At 43.3% G+C, this 17,124-nt stretch overlaps 1 long non-coding RNA gene across 1 annotated transcript in view; it reads right to left on the reverse strand.

Moving 5' to 3' along the window:
* The window catches only part of LOC144818812 (uncharacterized), a 69,867-nt gene that overhangs the window by 33,664 nt on the left and 19,079 nt on the right, over positions 1 to 17,124 (reverse strand). The window contains exon 2 of the long non-coding RNA XR_013607165.1: positions 1,240 to 1,349. This is a non-coding gene — a long non-coding RNA (uncharacterized LOC144818812). The remainder of the gene's footprint in view (positions 1 to 1,239; positions 1,350 to 17,124) is intronic.

A 17,124-nucleotide genomic window follows, 5' to 3' on the forward strand; every position in this document is an offset into this window, starting at 1 on the left:
GCCCCTGGACCTGATAAAATCCTTGAGGGCTTCTTCCTCTCAGAACCAAAGATTTGGGCTCCCTACATCAATTTGGTTTCTAACGCAATAATTGTAGGCTTTGATTTACATGGAGGGGGAGTCGATAACAATCCTTATTTACTAAAAAGGTTCACTAAGATGATCAACTCATTAGCTTAATCGACAACCACCAAAACTTTTTTTGCAGACCTGGCCTTCAAAAACTTCAGGGCTTAACGGTAGAGAAAGATGTTCTTTCTCATGGTCAGTCAGGATTTAGATACAAAGTGAGTTTGATCTAACACTTCTTTCTTTTCCTCCTTATTCACTAGAAAATAGTTACTTTACAGAAAGGTCGCCTATATGTTGCATTCATGGATCTTAGGTCAACATTTGACATGATCCCGAGATCCAAACTATGGGCAGCTCTTACATGTATGGAGGCACCAGAAAGCATTTTATCAATACTTGTTAGATTACACACCAATAACTACACCCAGGTTAGATGGAGAAGAAATAGGTAACTGACAGACCGCATTGTGGTCAAGAAGGGTGTCAGATAGGGATATATGCTGGCACCAACTCTATTCTCCCTGTATATAAATGTCTGTGTAATGATTCACCACAAGTATATCTGTTTTAATACTCACTATTACAAAGATGACCCTGGAGCATTCAATGATTGAAAAGGTTTCCAATTTTGAGTACTTAGGGATAAAGATCCCTAGTAGCATGTCATGGTCCTCTCAAGTTACCAAGTCTCATCTAATGCTTGTGCGTGGTGCCTTGGCATTATTGAACATTTTCATATCAACTTTCTCTAAACTGATTTCTCCATTACTTGCGGAGCACCCGCCTAGGGGCTGGGTTCAGCCGTCGATGATGCAGAACTATAGGGTTGCTAGAATGTGTCGGGTTTGGCTTGAGCAGAAAACAAATTTCTTAGGGCAATGGTTAGTTTTTTTGTAAGAGTACCAGTACCATGCACCTGGGATGGTCATAAAAGCTATAGTAGACATAATTACAATTTAGACCTGTAGCATACTTAGTGAGAATTTGGTCACTGATTAGCTGGAGCCGTACTGCCTGGGTCTAGAATTGTTTTCCTTGGACCAGGTGCGTGTTATTCCATGCATGAAGTATGTGAAAATTTGGTTACACGCTCAGGGTTGGGAATACTGTGGGACGGCCTGAGAGCTGCATCAAAGAGGAATGGTGAAAAACCTAAAAGAGACTTACTGGTGATATGTGATTAAGCCTCAGTGTGTCACCTCAAGGCCAGGTGGTGTTATTGGCCAATTCCTCAATTTCAAGAATGAGTACCTTCTTGGATGACATCACACCTGTGACTAAAAAACAAATGTATATGAAAGTTGCATACATAATTTTACCTGTCAAAACTTTTATTGTTAATGGCAAGCAGGTAGTGATACCCCCTCTTCTGATTTGTACCCCATGTGTCTCCTAGAGAGGGCTACGGAAGAGCATGTGTTTTTTTTTTGTCTTCCATATACACCACCAAGGAAAATGTACAGCTCACATCTAATGTGTGAAACATTTTAAAGTTATTCAAAGCATAATATTTGGAGGGGTACCATTCCTGTACAAAACCTATTCTAAAAATCACACACACACCTTTAAACAATGGTTCAGCTAAATTTGAGTAAATGGGCCTCATATTGTTTGGGCATCTAAGAGAACACAGGCAAATAAGGCTATGTTGTTTGAGCTATAAGATCTAAGTAAACAGGGCTAACTTACCAATTACAGAGGGAGGGAGAGTGAGGGTTAGAGGATTTTTGGAAGCTTTATGAGCACAGAGCCACATATAACTACACATGGAAGCAAACCCTGAAAGATTAATATAAACCTGGTTAGCCGAAACAAGTAAATCTATGCCCCATAGACTTATACCTGTTGTTTGCTAACAATTGCTAAATTTTATGGAATCTTAAATTCCATTGACAGTACACTTGCAAATTTACAACAAGCATTTGCAATGCAATAGGTCTCGCATTTAGAGAGTTTAAGTTATTGGCATTGTAAATGATAATGCCTTTTATTTATGTTTTAAAAACCAACACATAAATAAACGGTATTGTCATTTCCAATGCTAAGAGCTCAAACTGTTGCAAATGCAAGACTTATTGCATTGCAAGTGCCTGTTTACTATGACCCCGTGCCCTCACGATTTCCGGTCCTTCTCCTCCTCTTACCCATCTCTCTTTCATCATTATCTCACAGCTCCTCCTTTCACCTCCAATTCCCTTCCGGCCTTTCCCTCAACAACTTCTCTCCCTTCCCAGCCGTCCTCCCTCCTTTCCTTTATCACTCTCCCTTCTTTTCTGTTTTTATCTCTTTCCATACTACACTGACCTACTCTCACTCTTTTTCCCGGCCCTCTCTCTCCCACATTACTCCTCCCTCCTCTCTTTCCCGGCTCCATCTCCCTCCTTTTATGTCTCTTGAATGCCTGAATTCTTCAATAGACCTATGCTTGGATGGGCTGTAAGAGCACGTGGACGGGCCGATAGGCCTGGGTGGACGAGCAAACTGTGGATGGACAGATAGATGAGTGAACGAATTTCAGAAGAATCAAAGTGAATGGGATGAATCTGGAAGAGACAGAGAAAGATGAGGGAGAGGCTGGTTGGTGGATAGATGGGTGAGTTTGGTAGGGTCAGAGAATGAGAATCAGGAAGAGGATGGGTTTGTTTATGGATGACATGAGGATGAAGAGGAAAGGTAGTATGAATCTGAACGCACAAAAACAGTAGGATGGGGGAAGAGGTGGACGGGCTTACTCACTGGTGGCAACTAGCAAGATGTAGTAATGTGTTTGACTGAAAGGATGGATTGTCGCTCCCAGGAATGGGTGGACAAATTGATGGATGGATGAATGAATGGATGGCCGTCCCAAGGACAGATGGGTGGATGGATGGATGGTCCCAGAGATAGATGGGTGGATGCATGGATGGATTGATAGCAAGGGTGGATGGGTGGATAAAGGACTGACTGGTGAACAGGTGGATGGATGAATAGAAGCACTGAGAGTTGCAAGTGGCTTTTCAGTAAATTGACAGAGACGTTCAGTAAATGGAAGGAGAGACACGCTGAGCTTGAAACATATGAGTTTTTTGGCGTGACTGAAGGTTTAAAACACTGCACAAATACTGTGTTCGGTCTGAATGTATAATACATTGTTCGGATGGTGTGCGGTGCAGAGCTTTGGTTTGTGCAGAGTAGTAGTGTCACCTCCAACACCATGGGTGGAGGGTCCTACGGGGCAGTTATCCAGTGTTGAAAGTTACCTGTGACCGCGGGCTGTGTGTAACAGTGCATCAGGTTTCAAAAGAGAAAAATAAATTGCTTGTTACATACAAACTATTCTCTGACTTCTGGAAAGGGTGACGCTCCATCCACTCCCATATAATAGCTGAGCTTGAAACATATGAGTTATTTGGCGTGACTGAAGGTTTAAAACACTGCAGAAATACTGTGTTCACTCCGAATAAATAATACATTGTTCGGGTGGAGTGCGGGGCAGAGCTGTGGTTTGTGCAGCGAAGTAGTGTCACCTCCAACATCATGGGTGGAGGGTCCTACTGGGCAGTTATTCAGTGTTATCCTTATTATTATTATTATTTACAGGTTTCGTATAGCGCTAGCTGGACCCGAGGGTATCAGAGCGCTTTACAAGGGTTTAGGCAGGAAAGATTGCATGAAACATTTGGACAATGAGGAAATATACGAGCCGTGAGAACATGAAAAACAGTACGGTTAAAACAAGGGGAGATAAAATAAGGATTACATTAGGTAAACAACCAATCCTAAATGGATTTAGAGAGCACGGTGGTTAGGGATGGAGAAGAGGAGGGGAGTAAAAAGGGGGGGAAACAGTGGAAGGTGATGGGTAAGGAAATAGTAAGAGTGCATGGGTATAAACAGCAGGAGGAATTGAAGGGAGAAAGGCAGTAGTATTGGAAGGTAGGTAAAGAGGGGAGGGAATGGGAGTCAGGACGTCAATAGGGGCGAGACCTTTACAGTAGGGAGGAGGGAGGAGATTAGTGTCCAGATAAAAGGAGATTAAGGGCCCCAATATTTGTTGAGAAGGTGCAGCTTGAGATCCTTTTTGAAGCTAAGGAAGGAGGGGTTACAACGTAATTCTTTAGGGAGGGAATTCCAGATGGTAGGTGCATTTCTGGAGAAGGAACGAGATTGAGTAGATTTCTTGTTTAACTGAGGTGGGACAAGAACGAGAGTGTTAGTGCTCCTTAATGCTCTAGAGCAGCCCGCAGTGTTGAAAGTTATCTGTGACCGCGCGCTGTGGGCAACAGTGTACCGGGTTTCAAAAGAGAAAAATAAACGGCTTGTTACATACAAACAATTTGTCCGACCTTTGCAAACTGCAATGTTCATTTACGTTTTCATGCATGCAAAACATGATATAATCAAAAGCTTACCTTTAAAGCCGAGTCATCATGCATAAAAATGTATGTTTTATGCCGGGTCCGCAGTCAGGCGCCGTGCAGCCAAGCCCAAAAAAATAGTCCCCAGATTGTCACACCACAAGTAAAGCATCCAGTCCCCACGTGCACATCATCTGTCCTACCGAGTTCACGCTTGGAAACCGTATTGATTCCAAAAAGACCCTTTCCATGGTAAGAGCAGCGCATGTGTGCTGCTTACGCCAGGCGAGACCTAAAAACTGTGGACCACTATTACAAAGAACTGACGCATCTGCATAGCTGTTTTTTAATTTCCTTGCGCCAGCGCCAAATGTCCTTGCGCCACCATTGATGCGCTGTAATTCCAATACCGTGCTCTATGGCACAAGGATAAACAGATGCGTCAGAAATTCTGACGCATCTTTTCGGCCAAAGTGACGCATTGCTGGAGTTGTTCATGAAAGTGACGCAACTCCACCAATGCAGATAGGTGAGTCCCATTCAAAAATCCCTGCATCATTCTTTATGCCTTGCCTCAGCAGGCATAGGGATTTTGATGCACTGAAGGCGTAGAATGATGCAGTGAAATGTAAATTTCACAACGCCAGTTTTACTTGGCTTTTTGCTTGGGAACACCTAGCCTGCATACATGATACCTAGAGTAGGAATAATGTCACACAAGCCTCTACAAACTGGCGCATTGAACCTAATGTGTCAGTTTGTAGATATGACGCAGTGTGGCTTACTGATTACGCCAGCGCTGAGTCAGGAAAGAGTGATGCAGCAGTGACGCAAGAGGCTTGTAAATAAGCCCCAAAGTCTCTACAGTGGCTAAGAAGACTCACTCATGCAAAGTAATGTGCATAGCACACCATGCCATTCACAACACGGGGCTTCTTTTCTTCATCACAACTCTGTGCCTGGCACCAAACCTGAGTGCTCTTATCTAGGCTGGCTATCCCCTTGACCTCACACTTCCTTCAATAAATCTCACATTTGGGGACAACTTCTAAGTTTAAATGACCAAGATACTGAGCCCACTTCGGCAAAAAAAAAAAAAATTTATTTCAGCCATCTTGGATTCTGGATAGCGTTACAAATCTGGTCCTTCCAATGCGCATAACTATAGCTATATTTTCAATAAAAGGGTAGGTATCCAAATGTGTAACGGCATCTATTCTCACACGAAATAAAAAAAATAAAAAAAGGGTAGGTAACTACTTGTGCAACTGCATTTATTCTCACACAATTCCCCAATGCCTCATGTTTGTTTGTAGCGCTGCAGCAACACCATATTTAAAGCACATCTATGAACCTCATGTACAACTCCCTTATCGGTAGGGCGTTTGGAATTATGCGGCAGGGTGGACTAAATTAAGCCGCAACAAAGGCAAATTATGTGGCACAACAAGGCAAAGTTTGTGATAATATTACTTTCTTATTTTTTAATTTTTACAGGTTACATTGGGTCCTATGAGCCAACATTTGAAAACGGAGGCGAAGTGGGTGATAACGATACCTGTTTTGTCTGGAGGCGAGGTGCGGAACAGCGGCAATAACACCGGCGCCATGGTGGCCTGGATCATGTGGTGGAAGGCTGCGGGGGCCGGGAGCCTAATCGGCAGAGTTAGCACGTAGGTCCTGTCGGCCAGGCACGCTGGAAGATCATGAGGAGATAGCCGCCCGGGCGGCTGGCTTCCACCGCAGTGAAGATCGACTCCTGAAGTAAGCCATGCTGGGAAAAGGACGGAGGGAGCAGGCTGCGGTGGGTGCTGCAAAAATCAAGGACCCGTATCGCCCGGCCTGCTGACGCGCAGGCGGCTGCCGCGTGGAGAGGGCTGTGAGCGGCCGTGTGTTCCCAGAGGGTGAGAGACAGGAGGCGGGCCGGAGCTATAGCGATGAAGTGAATAGACTGTAATTAAAGTGTGGAGGACGTAATTGTGTGCACGTGGAGATGGAGCGACGATCGGGGGACTGCAGCACCGGCCATCTGGTGGGAACGAGACTGCTGCCCTGTGATGGTTTACGTGGGATGCTGCATGTGGAGAGTGACACTGGTGCGCACGAGGAGCCCGTATTAACTGCATTCCAGGATACACTTGGAAGATAACAAAATGGAAATGGGCGTTTAGGCAGAAAAACTAACTTGACATGGCCCTGCATATCTCCGGGCATCTGTACTGAGGTGCGCTCAAAATGTAAAGTATGCACAGGAATAGTACAGAGTGAAAGCACGCGTTGCGTATCGGACCCTGCATAATTGAACCCAGAAGGCAAATCATGCTGAAACAGATTGAGTGTAGAGCGGTATATGGAGTGGAGATTAAACAAGGGGCGAAGCTATTGAGGCGCACTCTAGAGAGACCAGTAACGCAAAATAACACTGGAAGGGAGCGTGCTGGCCTACCCTCAGGTGGTAAGACAGAACCTGTGCCTTAGGTGACATACTGTTGTGAGTCAGATAACAAGATCAAAAGGTAAAAATAGTGACTGTGGCTAGCAACAACTGACCCACCAAGCACAGCGCCCAGAGAACGGCCCGAGAATATCAATAGGGAGGCACGTGGCGCGCTCTGGAAGGGGCTATACCTAGCAAGCGTTAAAGACACCAGGCAGAATGAAACAATCGGCAAGCCAGATAAAAAGCAGCCGAAATTGAACTTTGAAAAACGGAGCACGAGGCAGACGGAAGGAGACATGGCATCACAGATGATTGTACCTGAAACACAGATGGAGTCACAGCAAGATGAAGACATAAAAACAATGCTTAGAGACGTCAAAGCCAGCTTGAAAGATATTGACTCAAAACTGGATTCTCTGGTGGTGCGAATGGACCAAGTCTCGCGCAAAGTGGATAAACACGAGAATAGATTGACAACATTGGAGACACGGGTTTCGGACCAGGACAATCAAACTGAAACATGTGAACAGCTGCTTCGCACGGACAAAGTAATGGAGGTGATTAAAGTACGGCATGAAGACTTGGAAACGAGGTCCAGACGCAATAATATACGCCTAACAGGTGTACCTGAATCGTCCAATATTCCTAACATGGAAAAAATATGTAGAAGGTCTCCTCCAGGAACTGTTCTGCGAGGAGCTGTCACCTAAGTTCCTTGTGGAGCGTGCTCACTGCACCCTGGGGCCGCGACCGCCACCGGGCGCCGCAACCAGGGCCATCCTGGCTAGATTACTAAATTACAGGGACAAGGACACAGTGCTGTGCCTAGTGAGAGAAAGGGGTACACTTAAATATCGAAACAACACAATAGCGTTCTATCCAGATTTCACGCAGGCAGTTCAGGCAGCTCAAAGGGAATTTATCCCTGCTAAAAAGATTTTCCAGCAAGTTGGCACGAAATATGCGATGTTATATCCTGCAAAGCTGAGAGTGCAAACAAATGGTAAACCCATGTTTTTCACAGTGACGGGAGAGGCGCTAAAATTTGCTAAACAACATGCGAAAAAGATGAAAAGTGCTGCACATGAGCCAGACACTTCATCGTAGGGCCAGCTCAGTGACATTAAATAGAATGAACAGCGCAAAATTGTCTTGCTGTACACCTAATTTGCCTAGTTAGATGGTTGATGTACAGTGCTTAATGACTGCATGCTAAACTCACGTATACTGCACAGCATAATGTTTATATTAGAGGGGAAAGAGACATACCAGTTCAGCAAGAGCCGCTCGAAATGTAGTAATGTACGAGCTAGTAATGTAAACAACCGACTGGTCATCACGTGCCATTACGTCATAAACGTGGCTGACGCAAAATGACTGATTTAAAATGTATTACCTGAAACATACGTGGACTAAATTACCATCCAAAAGCTAGGCTTGCACATTCTTACCTCAATAGGCATGACATTGGTATCTGTATGCTTCAGGAGACACATCTGATAGACGCAACAAGCTCTAGGTTACATTCAAATCGCTGGCGTGAGATTCATACCTCCTGTTACTCCAGCTACTCTAGGGGAGTTGCCATGTTAATCAAAAATGGGGTACCATGGCTGACACAGAGTGTGGAGAGGGACCCGGAGGGCAGATTTCTCATCCTAAAAGGGACGTTATTTTGCAGGCACACGATACTAACAAGACAACCCCAGTTTTTTTCAAGACGTATGGCACAAAATCCAGGCATTGAGTGAGGCGGGTATATTGTGGGGCGGGGACTTTAACATAGTGCTATCACAAACGGCAGATATGGCAGGGGCGGCATGCTTACACCACCCACAAGCAGAGGAGATGCTATGGGGACTGATGGGGGATGGAGGCCTGGTGGACTCCTGCCGCATATTTCATCCACATGGAAGGGAAGGCACATGCATGACCCACCACCGCCTGTCATGGTCTCGAATAGACTTTTGGTTGACAACTCCTGAGGTCCACTCATGGGCCAAAGCTGTAACACACCAGGCCCGAACATTATCGGATCACGCCCCTGTGTTGATTGCACTCACAGTACCTAGACCATACATACAACAATTCATGTGGCGCCTGCCTCCTAATGCACTCTTGGGCACAGTGTTAAGAGAGGAGTTAGGAATAAAATCACTGAATATTTCGAGCTTAATACAGGCGCGGTAGATAACGCTGGAGTCTTATGGGACGCATTCAAGGCGGTAATAAGGGGGCAATGCATTGGGGAAAAGGCGGGTATACTAAAAGACATACGAAATAAGCTCAGGACTCTAGATGGGAAACTGAGCTTGCTGGAGAAACAATATAGCACACCACCAACGACCACGATGCTAGGAGATATATGCACGTTACTCACGGAGTACCAGGAGGAGGCCCTCAGTGAGGTGAACTTTCTAAGCAAATATGCAACGGCTAGGAGGTATGAGGAGGGCGACAGGGCAGGGAAAACTCTTACTAACTTGCGGCGACCGCCGAAAGGCACTAACTTTATCACAGCACTAAAAACCTCTGATGATGTCACTGTATACCGCCCTCCAGAAATACTCAACACAATGAAACGGTTTTATGAGCACCTTTACACCACGCGGTCGACTCCAGCAGACGCAATACGTGAAGAATACTTTAATTCTATACAATTACTGTGGTTTAGTGAGGGATACAGAGAATACATGGACATCCCTTTCTACTGAAAGTATACCAGGAAGGAAGCTCATCAATCTGGAATACTCCCTGAATCCATGAGAGAAGCCATTATTATAACCCTGATAAAGCCAGATAAAGATCCGCTTCAATGCGACTCGTATCGACCGCTTTCTCTCATAAACTTAGATGCCAAAATATTTGCTAAACTCTTGGCAACTAGATTCCAGCCTTTACTCCCAATGATTGTGAGGCCGTATCAGTCTAGATTCGTACCGGGCAGGTCCACTTCTCACAATCTCAGGACCCTATTTGGTCTCTTGCACTACTTAGCGCCCCGTGTTTCGGCTATAGCTGCGCTACTAGATGCCACAAAGTCCTTTGACTCCCTGGAGTGGGGATTTTTGTTTCCTCTACTTCATAAACTGGGCATGAGCCCGTCTTTATTACAGCAAATTAAACTGCTATATACCTTGCCAAAAGCTAGAATATGTGTTAATAGAGAAACATCAGACCCCATAAATATCACAAGAGGTACGCGACAGGGGTGCCTCCCGTCGCCACTTTTATTCACCATAGCTACAGAACCTTTGGCGGCTAGGTTACGGCAACACCATGCGAACCGGGGTATCGGATTTACCTTCTGCGATCTAACAGTATCCATGTACGGGGATGATATTACGCTTTATATGGTTGACCCTGCAGAAAACTTTGCTCCCATGACGCGAGAACTGGAGAGGTTTGGCGGGCTCTCAGGTCTATACATAAACTGGGGCAAATCAATGATAATTCCGCTGACATCGGACACCCTGGAATTTGTGATGGAATATCCAATTAGTTGGGCGAAGGATCCAGTTCGCTATTTGGGGATATGGATTAGTGGAAACATACAGGAACTCTGGCAAGTAAATTAAGGAAAAGCGGTAGATTGGATAGAGGAAAGAGTAAAATGATGGCGGAATCTCCCACTTTCACTGGCCGGTCGGGTAGCGATAACAAAAATGATTTTTCTACCAAAGTTATTATATCTTTTTGTAAACATTCCACTCCCACTGACACAGCAGTTTTTCAAACGTGTAAGATCGCTAATGATTGAATTCGTATGGGCTGGCAGACAACCAAGAATAACTTGGGAAATCCTGACCCTGCCTCAATCACAGAGTGGCATAGCCGCTCCGGACTTCCAACTGTATGCTTAAAGCGCTCAGGCTCAGTTTTTGCACTTTTGGGTGCACCCTACACCATTCCAACCACATGTAGCCATAGAGATTGACAAGGTTGCTCCAACCCTGTTAACTACCGCGTTATACCAGGCATACCGCAGACCCCGAGATGAAATAGATACAGTACAAGCTTTGCGGTGGGCATGGGACGGTATCAGAAAAAGATTGCACGCCAATATATTATATGCCCCCTCAATGTCTATTTTAAATAACCCATTGTTTCCTCCACTCACAGATGCAAAGGCCCACGAGCAGGCCAATATGCATGGTTTGTTGAATGCGAGTGATCTATTTCAGGAAGAGACCTTTCTCACGGTGGATGGGATGTGCGACCCCCTCCCTCCCGACGGCACTAGACATGCTGCTTTATTATCAAATACGGACCACTTGCAAAGACAAATTTATCACATACCCTGCCCCTCCACAAGTGGTTCACGCACTCAAAAACATATTAAAGAATGACTCTGGTAAAAAGTTAATATCTCTGATCTATCGCACAACCCAGAACACGGTGCCAATAGCGATACCGGTGGCTCGAAAAGCATGGGTCGTAGATCTAGGGGAGGCCCTCACAGGTGAACAGTGGGATCAGAGTTGTAAATGATTAGAAAAACTGTCCCCAAACTACCGCCTAAGACTCATACATTTCAAATATTTGCATCGTCTTTACTGAACACCTCCACAAATATATAAAATGGGACTGCGCCCAGATGATAGTTGCCAGCGATTTGGGGCACCGAGGGCTACATTTCTGCATATGGCTTGGCAATGTAGATCCATAGCGAATTATTGGCAGCTCATACTACATCACATAAAAAATATCACGGGCCGGGAGGTCCCATGCACACCCCAAGCCGCCTTACTGGGAATAATACCTACCATTCCACCAAAGGCGCGAAAGCTGCCGGGAATGCTACTGCTTATGGAAAAAAAGGCAGTTCTCCATCAAGTGGGGTACAGTGATCCCCCTCACAGCCAAAGAGTGGGTGGGGAGCGTTACATATTGTAGGACACAGTTGGGGAATTATTGAGAACTTCAGCCACTACGGTCCAGACCAAAAGATATCTGGGAACCATTTGTGACATGGCTAGGGACAGTGGCTGCGAATAATCCAAATTCAATGTTGTAACATGTCATGTGAAATATGTTTAACTTGTGCTGTGCCTAGAGGTGGGGAGTGGCCTGTACAATGGGTTAAACGGAGGAGATTGTGAGGTAATGTTGAGCAGAAATGCACTTAATTGTACAATACGATAGATGTATAGATTTGTAACTCTAAGCTGGATTTTATATTACATGTAACTGTCCCAGTAGATACTTATGTGAGATAACTTGCGAACACTGGCAGGGGAACTGCACTGTACTGATTGTTTTTAAGTTGTAATAATAAAATGCCAATAAATAAATTTAAAAACATAGTACGGGCATAGGTTTCACCTCACTGATGTCAGTTTAACATCCAAATACATCAATAAGCAACAAAAAAGGTTTCCAGTCATCATTTGCAAAAGGCCTTCCACTGCGCGCCAACTCATGTCGCTGCGTTTTTAGTTAACTTTTGACCCATTTGAGCTAGAAACAAGAGTTATTTTTTAGTTAAAATCTACAGATCATGCAAAACATGAGGGATTATGTGGCAGTTGTGTCAAATCTGTACATATTTGTGAAACAAATCCATATTTATGTGTGAAACACCGATGCGGCAAAGTGGCATAATTCCAGTGGCCCTGCATAAAGGTCTATCCAGGGCTTTAAGAGGGCCGAGTCCAGGGCCGGACTGGCCGTAGCAGTCACCAGACGTTTCCCCGGTGAGCCGGAAGGGTAGGGGCCGGTGTTAGACAGGTAGGGGCCGGTTTTTTTGTTACTGGGGGCTGGTTTTGCAGCAGTGCTGCAAAATCGGCCCCTTGTAACAAAAGCGCAGAATAAGTATTGACCCCGGGGGAGAGGGGGGTCAGCCGTAATTGCCAGGGCTGGTTTACGATCCCAGTCGGCCCTGGCCGGTTCCTTCTGGTGCTGAGCAACGGCAGTTCCAAATAGCAGGTGCTTAAACGGGTCCCTATCGGGCTCTCAATTTTCACCCTCACCCTCAGGGTGAAAAAAAATAATCTTAACTCTGCAGCAGTACCACCCTTCACTGCCTTTGATGTAACTTCAAAGAGTCTCCTTATAGTTCTTTCATAGTCTCATCATGTCAGAACTGAAGCATTTTCAATATTATATACAACAACGCCATAGTTGTTGCTTATTTATCTTATGCAACTAACAACTATTGACAAAGCCAATAGTCCTGGCTTGTTGTAGGTATAATGTTACTTGTTGTATTATATATGTGGACAGTGCTTTAAGTGGGTCCGGTCCTGCCGGGGCTCAGCACAGGCAGTTCTAAAAAGCAGGTGCTGAGACGGGTCCCTATTGGGCTCTCCGGTTTTGCCCTCACCCTCAGAGTGAAAAAAAAATCTTAACTCTGCAGCAGAACCCCCCTTCACTACCTTTGATGTATTTTCAAAGAGATTCTTTGTAGGTCTTTCATAGCCTCATCAAGTCAGAACTGAAGCACATTCAGGGTTGTATATAATGAAGCTGTAGTTGTTGCTCATTTATCTTACACAACTAACACCGATTGGCAAAGCCTATAGCCATGACTTCTTGTAGGTGTAATATTACTTGTATTATATATCAGTTAGGTTGACCAGGCATCCCGGATTTCCCCAGACGGTCCCGGTTTTGGGAGAAGTGTACCGGTGTCCCGACACTATCCCTCAAATTAAGAAAATGTCCTAGTTTTTGTGTAGTGCCTTGGGTGTAGCAAAAAATGTTCCAGTTTTTTTTGTTTAGTGCCTGTATTTAGCATACGATTGGAGCCCTTGTTGCAGAAGGATAAGTGTAGAGACACATTTTCTCTCTGGATTTCCCTTCTCTTTCTACAAAGGATAGCCACCAGTGTGACCCTGCTCTGCCATTTAAAAGGAGCGAGCCTTGAATGTGTGCGTGCATGCGTGTGTGTACATATATATATATTCACAAAAAAAGCCATAGGTTTTACAGACATTATAGTTAGAAATTAGCATTTAAAAAACCTTAGAAATTCACGGAAAAAAACATAGGTTTCAGGGACGTTATAGTTAGCTGGATATTTCACACGTACAAAACCATAGAAATTCCACCATTATAGTTAGTTCAGCTAACTATAACACGCGCCCCCGCAATGCACTGCTTATGACATCACATATTACATCATTGATGGCATGGTCAGTGACATCATTGATGACATCTCAAATGATATCACTGATGACATCACTAATGACCTCATCCAGTGACTGTGTGTTTCTGTAAAGTTTAAGTATGTTTTATATATATGCCACAATATATTGAAGAATGAGTACGTGTATACGTGTCTGGATGGCGGATTTAGGAGGTGAGTGACTGATTGTATAAGTGACTGATTAAAAGTGTCTTACTGAATGCAAGGGTTAGTGACTAAACTGTGTGAATGTCTGTATCAGTCTGTCTGTTGTTGTGTAAGCTGGTACATGGGTTGGTCAGTAGCTACATGAGTGTCTATATGGGTTATTGATAGTTTGCCTGAATATTTGTATGGGTGCCTGAGTATGTATGTGGGTGGGTTGGAGGTGTGTGACTCAGATGTGTGAGTAGTTGATTCACTGGGTGTATGGATTCAAGAGTGCATGTGGAAACAGCTCTATGAGTGGGTAAGTGTGTGTATGGGTGTGTTGGTGAGTGAATGGATGTCTCGGTGGTACATGTGAGTAACTACATATGTAAAAGGCAGTATATGTGAGTGATGATGTATATAAATAACTATATGTGAGAGTGAGTGATTGTGAGAGTGGCTGTATGGATGAGTATGTACTTGTATCAGTGATTATACAGGAGAGTAAGTATGTGTTACTATCTGTATGTATTAGTGAGATGGTGTGTGTATAACTGTATAGGTGAGTAAATGGGAGTGTCATTGATTCTTACATGACTCACTAGTTATGTGAGTAACTCCATGGATGAGTGGTGGTGTGTGAGTATCTGAATAGGTGTATGAGTACATATGATAGTGTTGTATTGATAAGTGACTGCATGTATAAGTAATTGTATGGGTGAATGAGTGGATGTGTGTGTAGACCTAGGAATTGGTCAGTGCATATGTAGTAACTGTATTGGTGTCTTAATGGTTTCAAAAATTGTAGTCTGTATTTTACAGTGGGTGTATCAAAGGTTATAAAGGTTATGTTAGCCTGTGAGGAGGAGCATCAGATTTTCACGGGGATGATGTCATCAGTGATGTAATTTGAGATGTCATCAGTGATGTCATCAGTGATGTCACTGACCATACCATGAATGATGTAATATGTGATGTCATGAGCAGTGCATTGCGGTGGCGCGAGTTATAGTTAGCTGTACTAACTATAACGGTGGAATTTCTATGGTCTTGTACGAGTGAAATGGCTACCTAACTATAATGTCCGTGAAACCTATGGTTTTTTCAGTGAATTTCCAAGGTTTTTTTAAATGCTAATTTCTAACTATAACATCTGTAAAACCTATATTTTTTATGTGAATTTCAAAGGTTTTATACCTGCAATGTCCCGGAAACCTATATTGTTTTTAAGTAAATTTTAAAAAGACATGCATACTTTTTGTAGAGAAAAACTAACTGTAACAGTAGTCTGTTATAAGTTTTAATTTAACAATGTTTAAAACTTAGTTAGTAGTAATTAACATATAAGTGTGGAAAAAGTGAAACGCAGCAGCTATGATACCTGACTTTGAACAACAATGTTCATAGTTCGATCCAGCGGCACGTTAGCCCACCACCATGCCACTGTGGGCAACACCTTGCTTAATCTAACTGACACCCCCAAGCGCCGGCACACCTTTCCGGGGGTACTTGTACACTTTACAAATGCTGGTATTTTTTTAATTTAAAACCATAGTGATGAGAAATATTAGCACATATTTTTTTCTTCTATTCTGAACGATATTTCTTTTTATGTCTTCCATTTAGAAATATGGCAATTAATAGATGTTTTTAGTCATGAGAATGGAAATTACACGGTTTACCGGGTAACAGTTTTTAAGCTCTCCAACGTATGTACATATTAAGAACCTTATACGTGTTAGCATCAAAATCGAAACCTTTACCGCTTCACATTTTGTAACTTTTCCCAACACGTGCACAAGTTAAACAGTTAAAACGTGAGCACGTGTAAACTGTAAAACGTGACATATAAATAGGCAGAGCCGCATCTTCCTTCCATAGACTACTTAATAGCCAAAAAGTATATCAACCACACCGGTTGTTCGATTAGTTTCGTTTTTGCGAGTTATTTACCTGTGTCCATTCTGTGAAGCAGGTTCCCTTTTGCAGCGTCGGATTTTTGTTTTGCGGCAAAAAACATATTCCAGAGTTGTAAATTATTTGATTATGGCATAGTAGATATTTATGATACATAGCTATTTGTGAATATTTAAACATTTGTATTTAGAAAAAAAGTGTTACTGGTTGTTTTTGGCTTTTTTCTGTAACGTCAGCAGCTTGTTTTCGGAAACAGAATACAGAAAACATTGCTCCTTTTCTGGCTCCTTTGAGCTCATATACTGTGACTTTGTATACTATAATATTGACACTGTACTTGACTTCAGAGGTGTTGGTAACCTGTCGTCGCAAAGACTTAAGATTTATACGTAACGTCACCAGCTACTGGTTGTTACTGTGTTTCCCCCTTGGGATCATATACTGTCAATATGTATATTATAATATTAACAGTTATGGTGATCTGAGAGGAGTTCATGACCCGTCAGCACGAAGACTAAAGATTTATATGTAACAACAGCAGCTTCTGGTATCTAACTCTGTTTCCCCCGTGGGATTATATAGTGTGAATATCTATATATTATAATATTCACAGTCATTATGATCTCAAAGGAGTTTATGAGCCGTCGGCGTGAAGAGGAAAGATTTCGAAGTTCCGGAGAAAAAAAGCATTGAACACATTCACCACTAGAAAATATTTTGTTATTGATTTTTTTTGTGTTTATCACTTTATTTTCCTTTTCCTTTTTTGTGTGGCATCAGTGATACTCTCTATATTGTAGTAGAGTGTCATATTTTGACACAAGCAGAATTGGAGATTTGTCACCGCCAGGAGTAAACCATCTGAAATAAAGTAGTGTATATATGACTACTTTCCTATATAGATCAACAATAAAGAGAGAAAGGGTATTTGCCAATAAAGGCAGGAGAGGGACTCCCTGTCCCCTTTGATATATCAGTAAACAACAATAAGGGAGTTACACCTTGAGGATACACCCAATACTCAATAGAGGCGGGTCTGTGTGTTAGCCACAATCCAAGAGAAGGACATCCTTTGTCCT

This window comes from Lissotriton helveticus, chromosome 2_1 (genome assembly GCF_964261635.1).
Source record: "Lissotriton helveticus chromosome 2_1, aLisHel1.1, whole genome shotgun sequence".
Lineage (NCBI taxonomy): Eukaryota > Metazoa > Chordata > Amphibia > Caudata > Salamandridae > Lissotriton > Lissotriton helveticus.